This window comes from Colossoma macropomum, unplaced genomic scaffold (genome assembly GCF_904425465.1).
Source record: "Colossoma macropomum unplaced genomic scaffold, Colossoma_macropomum, whole genome shotgun sequence".
NCBI lineage: Eukaryota > Metazoa > Chordata > Actinopteri > Characiformes > Serrasalmidae > Colossoma > Colossoma macropomum.
Window position 1 is genome coordinate 7686387 of NW_023494784.1, and position 7500 is coordinate 7693886.

Consider the following 7500-nt stretch of genomic DNA (forward strand, 5'->3'; position numbering starts at 1 on the left):
GAACACTATTATTATTATCATTATCATTATTATTATTCATCTGCTCTGGTGTAATGAGAACACATTAAACTGTGCTGAGTGTGCAGTGATTTTTCATCGAGTGAAGAATTTACAGCTCCTCTCAAACAGAGGCAGTGCGAGGAAAATAGACTCTACTAATAATACAACTAATTATTAAATAATAATTAATAACATATCATTGCTTTCAGAAGAAAACCTCGTATTTCCATTTTTTGTCGTTTCTCAGTTGTTGACATAATGTGAAAATGCCTGTTGCTCTTTACATTGTGTGTAAATTTCAGGAAGAATGGATCAAAAGAAACGGCCCAAAATGACTTGGAGAAAGTTCTGGTTCCATTGACTTACATTAAAAGTAAAGTATGTTTTTTCCTTCTCCTGTAAAGTTACAATTTTGGAGATACGAGGTTTTGGTCCGACAGCAGGGATAACCATGATAATCATCATCATCATGTATTTCTGAAGTGTTCATACTGGCTAAGAAAAGGTACTTCTTTGAGAACAAAAAATTCTATTGTATGTTGTTTTTACTGGGAAAAAAAAAACAAGGCCTACAAGGAAGAGTCAAAAAAACTTTACAAATAATTACTGATTATGAAAATGAGATTCTTCTGTACAGCAAAGCAATATTATCAAGTTATTATAGACACAGATTACTACAGTAAACTATTGTATTTTTGGTACAAAGATGCTGAATGTGTGTACGTATTCGTATGTGTATTTTGCTGCTGTCGGACCAAAACCTCGTATCATTTTGTCGTTTTTCAGTTTTTGACATAATTTGAAAATACCTACTGTCCTTTACATTGTGTGTACATTTCAAGATGAATGTACCAAAAGAAACGGCCCAAAATGCCTTAGGGAAAAAATCTGGTTCCATTGACTTACATTAAAAGTAAAGTAGGTTTTTTCCTTCTCCTGTAAAGTTACCATTTTGGAGATATGAGGTTTTCGTCCAACAGCAGCGATATGTGTACACACACACACACACACACACACACACACACACACACACACACACACACACACACACACATATATATATATATATATATATATATAATATATATATATATATATATATATATATACATATATATGTACATACATAAACACACACACACACACACACACACACACATATATATATATATATACATACATATATACATATATATGTACATACATACACACACACATATATATATATATATATATATATATATATATATATATTTTTTTTTCTACTTTATTTGTTCGGTATACTGACTATTTATCTTTATGTTTGCCTTGTTTTGCTTTCCACTTTATTTGTTTGCCTTTCGCACCGTCTGTCTGTCATCATGATTTTTGTCTGGCTTGTTTTTACCTTATTTGTCCTTTTTGGTTTGCCTTGTCTGCTGTCATTAAAAAGGGGAAAAGAAAATGAGATGAGAATAATGTTCCATAATGAAGGTTAAACAAGAGATTTATACTCTCAGACACCATGTAAAGCAGGGGTGTCAAACTCAAACACTGAAAGGGCCATATAAAGAAAATCTCAACAGATCTGTGGATCAGAGAACGTCTATGTTTTTATTTCATTTTATATAATGTTTTGCTGTGACCCAAACTGGCCACTGTTTATTCAAAATCATAACAGCGCCTAATGTTGTATTCTTTCATTACAGCCACATTATCTCTGCAATTATATTGGAAATAAAAAAGTATTCAAGCTCCTGCCTGTTTTGAAATCCCCTGCGTTCACTGTAATAATAATTACTCACTGTAATAATTTTTGCGTTCCCTGTAATACTTTTGGTCATTTTTTAGCTAAGTATTTTTTTTTTAGCTAGCCAGGTGTTTATATTGGTTGACCTGCTGAATTGCAGCTAGTGTATTTGGTGATATGATTGGTGTAACTGTTGTCCTATAGATTGCTGTTGCAGTGCATGCTGGGGACTGTAGTGCAGCGCATTAGGAAATGGGCTAATATTAATAGAAAACAAAGCAAAATAAGTAAAATAAAATAATAAAAGTAAAATAATTTCGCGGGCCAGGCAGGATGGTACCTCAGGCCAGGTAATTTGATTAGCTGCAGTTCTGTCACATTAAATAAAGCAGGAAAGGATCTGAATGAAACTGATGGATCTAAAAACTGAAAGTTGCTCTTCACTTTTCTTTCTGCAGAAAAATGAAAAAGTTGTACTTAACAGCTGTTGTCACTGGAGATTAAATGAAGGGGCAAACAGGGCTGTATGTGCCACACACACACACATACACACACACACACACACACACACACACACACACACACACACTCTGATCATCACCTCTCTCCCTCTGTCTTCCGTCTCTGTCAATCTCTTTTTTTTCATTCATTCATTCATTCATTCATTCTGCTCTTTTCTCTGTCCATCTTTCTCTCCTTCTATCTCTCAGTCTTCCTTTCTCTCTCATTAGTTGTGTCTCCCTCCCTCTCCTTTCTCTCTCTCTCTCTATGTATATGTCTATATAAAGGTTAGAGGTCAGTGTTTTGATTAACCCCACTGCTTCAGTATATCAATGTGTGTGTGTGTGTGTGTGTGTGTGTGTGTGTGTGTATGTGTGTGTATGTGTGTGTGTGTGTGTGTGTGTGTGTGTGTGTGTGTGTGTATGTGCAACAAACGAAAGCTGCTGATCCATCAGGAGGAGTGAGACAGAAACCTGATCAATAAGCAATTACAGAGAGAGCACACACACACACACACACACACACACACACACACACTCACAGTGTCTGAGACACTACTGAAATTACTTCATTTACAAAGAAAAATACCAATTATAAAATCAGCATAACAATCTGAGTGAAACATAGAATCTTTGAAATATTTACATGATCAGTTTTGTGAGGAAGTTTTATAATTTACTTTTTTTTTTTAACGGTCAGCCACCCCCGGACCCCCAGAAACATGTCCGTTTCATCTTCATGTTCCTTTCACGTGGCTGCTGACAGACAAGTGTGAGTGACCAGCTCACAGAAGGGTCTATGTGGTTCTATGTAACACTTGCAAACACTTATCATGAGAATGATAATGATATTGATCTGAGACAAACCAATCAGTGTAGAACAGAATTAGAGCTGTACAGATACTTTAACACACATCAGATCTCAAATCAAGTCTTCACCTCAGAATCAAAGACTGTATCAAATCTGAAAGACGCAGCATTACAGCCCTAAAAGAACAGGAACACAGCACGGACGAAAACGAGGAACATTCCAGAGCAGTGTGAGCGGGGGGCACATTCTTAAACAGTGTGATCAGGGAGAACGTTCTAAAACACTGTGAATGAGGAGAATGTTCTAAAACACTGTGAATGAGGAGAATGTTCTAAAACAGTGTGATTAGGAAGAACATTCTAGAACAATGTGAACTGGGGAGAATGTTCTAGCTCATAACTTTCTAGCCCAGGGGGGTTAGAACATGGAGGAGGGTATTCTCAAACAGTCTGACTGGGGAGAGCTTATTAGAACAGCATGAACTGGGGAGAACTTTCTAGAAAAGTGTGAAGGGGGAGAATGTTTTAAAACAGTGTGATCAGGAAGAACGTTCTAAAACAGTGTCATTGGGGGGAAAACTTTCTAGAACAGTGTGAACTGGGGAGAACTTTCTAGTCCAGTTTGGGGGAGGGGGTTTAGAACATTCTTAAAAAAAAAAAATCTGTGAATGGAGGAGGATATTCTCAAACAGTGTGATTGGGAGAGCTTGTTAGAACAACGTGAACTGGGGAGAAACTTCTAGAAAAGTATGAACGGGGAGAACTTTCTAGAACAGAGTGAATGGGGAGAACTTTCTAGAACAGTGTGAATGGGAAGAGCTTATTAGAACAGTGTGGATGGGGAGGAACGTTCTAAAGCAGTGTGACTGGGGGAAAACTTTCTAGAACTGTGTGAATGGGGGAGACCGTTCTAAAGCAGTGTGACTGGGGGAAAACTTTCTAGAACCGTGTGAATGGGGAGAACACTCTCAACTAGTATGAACTGGGAAATCATTCTCGATTAGTGTGAATGGCATGTCGTTCTAAAACACTGAGCATTCTAAGACAGTATGAATGTAGAAGACTATTCTAGATCAATATAGATGAGGGGAGATAACATTCTAGAACAGAGAATGGGGTGGATCACGTTCTTGAACACGTAAATAGGGCAGTAGATTTCCACACAGGTACAGAACACTAACCCAGCGTTGGGTTTGTCGGTGCTTGTTGGAGAACGCTGGGTTGGTGTGCTCTGGGCTTTAGAGAGAAGCTCCGGGGAAGAACATTAGCAGATGTTTCACTACTGAGGCAGTGTGTTTTTCCCATCATGCAGGGGGAACCTCTGGGTGTGCTTGTTCAAGGCCTGTTCCTCTAAATACAACAGCTGCTGCACGGAGAGGGAGAGAGAGACAGAGACAGAGAGAGAGAGAGAGAGAGAGAGAGAGAGAGAGACAGAGAGAGAGGGGTGTGGGAGACAAGGGAGGCGAGATCAAGGGAGAGAAATCATGAGGGCAGATAGATACAAAGACAGAGGGAGGGAGGGAGGCAAGGAGGGAGGCAGGGAGGGATCGAGGGAATGTGGGTTAAAGAGAGGGAGGTGAAGTAGTTTTGGAGGGAGAAGTGTCCTCTTGTACACCGTGACCTCACTTTTTGGATGCAGTCCCATCAGGCCTGAAGTCTCCTTGGAGAAACATACTCCAGACTCAGGGTGGGTGATGTGGCAAAAATATCCCATCACAATACTTAAAGTACGCTCCAGGACATGCTCTACGATACTTAAACTCTGGATCCATGCTCCGGAAGTACGCACCAGACGTATGCTCCAGACCCATGGTCCAGAACTACGCACCAGACCTACTATCCAGACCTGTGCTCTGGACCCATGCTCTAGAACTACACTCCAGACCTATGCTCCAGAACTACACTCCGGAACTATGCACCAGACCTACTGTCCAGACCTATGCTCGAGATCTGTGCTCCAGAACTACTACTCCAGACCTACATTCCAGATCCATGGTCCAGAACTACACTCTGGAACTACAACTCCAGACCTACTCTCCAGAATCACACTCCAGACTTACGCTCTGGAACTATGCTCCAGATCCATACTCCAGAACTACAACTTCAGACCAACGCTACAGACCCAAGGTCCAGAACTACACTCTGGAACCATGCACCAGATCTACTATCCAGAACCACACTCCAGACCTATGCTCCAGATCCATACTCCAGAACTACAACTCCAGGCCTACGCTCCAGAATCATACTCCAGAACTACAACTTCAGACCAACGCTAGAGACCCATGGTCCAGAACTACACTCCAGGCCTACGCTCCAGATCCATACTCCGGAACTACAACTTCAGACCAACGCTCCAGACCCATGGTCCAGAACTACACTCTGGAACCATGCACCAGACATAATATCCAGAACTACACTCCAGACCTACGCTCCAGATCCATACTCCAGAACTACAACTCCAGACCAACGCTACAGACACACGGTCCAGAACTACACTCTGGAACCATGCACCAGACATAATATCCAGAATTACGCTGTGGAACTATACTCCAGACTTACGCTCTGGTCCCACATTCCAGGCTCATGCTCCACAGCCACGCTGCAGACCCTGCTAGTGCCTGATCTCGGAGACCTTTATTCTTCCTGAAGTTTGAAAAATTTCACACACTCTCCTGGCGCATCACTGCAGCCCCAACAGCATCAACGCTGGAGGTCCAGGAAGATCTGATACACTCACAGCTCAGCAAACTCCCACAATTCCCACTGATATACAGCCACTCTGCAACCTACAAACATGAAATATGCTTTTTTATGGCTGTAACTTGGAAGGACTCTGGATAACCTCAGGACCTAGAACAACACCGACACACACACACACACACACACACACACACACACACAGAACCAGGACGAGAATACAAGATGTTTCTCAGGAGAAACGCTCATCTGGTTTTTGACCATAAACAGAAAGAGATAGATAAAAAAGAGAGCAGCAAAAACAGTGTAATCTGAGGAGAAAGAAAGAAAGAAAGAAAGAAAGAAAAAGAAAGACAGATGGATAAGGACCAACAGAGAGGAAAAAGAGAGAGAGAGAGAGAGAGAGAGAGAGAGAGAGAGAAAGAGAGAAGAGAGACAGAGTGAAAGCAAGAGAGAAAGAATGAGAGAGGGACATACAGAGAGTAAAAGAGAGAGAGAGAGAGAGAGATTATATCAAGATTATTTTCGCTCTCTCCAAAATCAAAAGCGTGATACTCCACAGCAGGTTATATTGAGCACTCGGCTGTAAGAAACACAACGTACACAGCGTCTGACCTCCACATGACCCGACTGAAACACACACACACACACACACACACACACACACACACACACACACACACACCACAGTTTAAGAGAATTACAGCACACAAACAGAGACTGTCTCAGGGTAAAACTCCAGCACAAATCGAGTCACAGATCATGTGAGTGAGAAGGTCCAGTGTACAGGTCAGGAGCGGGTAATACGATGGTATTTTATCATAATCCTCATTTTATCATTATCCTTTATCATATCCTCTTCACGCCCACCAAAAAGTACACAAGGAGCGGCATTTACTGTCAACAGTTACCATAACAACATGCTTTTTCATCGTGATGTCGTGCACATGCCCGGAACGTATGCAAAGATTCTGATTGTGAAAGTGATTAGATGTTGTGGTGTCCACCACGCGCTCCGCGTTTGGGACTGTCCTTTAGAGGCCGGGTAGACAAAGCCGTGCCGGGCATTCTGGCCCCCCTCACTGTAAAGGACATAATAATGGCAAATGTTGTTGTCTAGGGAAACCGTGGACAGGTGTGCAGGACAGGCTCACTGAGAACTGGACATTATACCTCTCTGCTCTTTACTATGCACGGCCAGTTTGCGTTTAGTCACTCAGTTCATTCACTGGACACGACACGCATGACTGCAATGTCACCTGAACAATATTTATGCGATTTTACCTACGAACTCTCGCACTGCGCATCAGAGTCTTTGGTTGTTTCAGCATATTTTACTATTTAGCTTCACTTCCTCTGTTCATGCATCTGTTAAACAGCGTACAGCAAGAATAAAGAGCACTACTGTACTTTGTGCTGCTGAAGTAACACACGACGTTCCCTCTGGGAATAATAAAGTGATCCATGCATCCATCCATCCATCTATCGATCCATCCATCCATCGATCCATCCATCCATCCATCCATCCATCCATCCATCCCTCTATATATCTATTTATCCATCCATCGATCCATCCATCCATCCATCCATCAATTCATCGATCTATCTATCTATCCATCCATTCATCAATTCATTGATCTATCCATCCATCCATCAATTCTTCGACCTGTCCATCCATCCATCAATTCATTGATCTATCTATCTATCCATCAATTCATCAATTCATTGATCTATCCATCCATCCATCTATCCATCCATCCATCC

General features: G+C 41.3%; 1 protein-coding gene across 1 annotated transcript in view; it reads right to left on the bottom strand.

Moving 5' to 3' along the window:
• The window catches only part of dip2a (disco-interacting protein 2 homolog A), a 214836-nt gene that overhangs the window by 158092 nt on the left and 49244 nt on the right, over positions 1 to 7500 (bottom strand). The window lies entirely within an intron of this gene.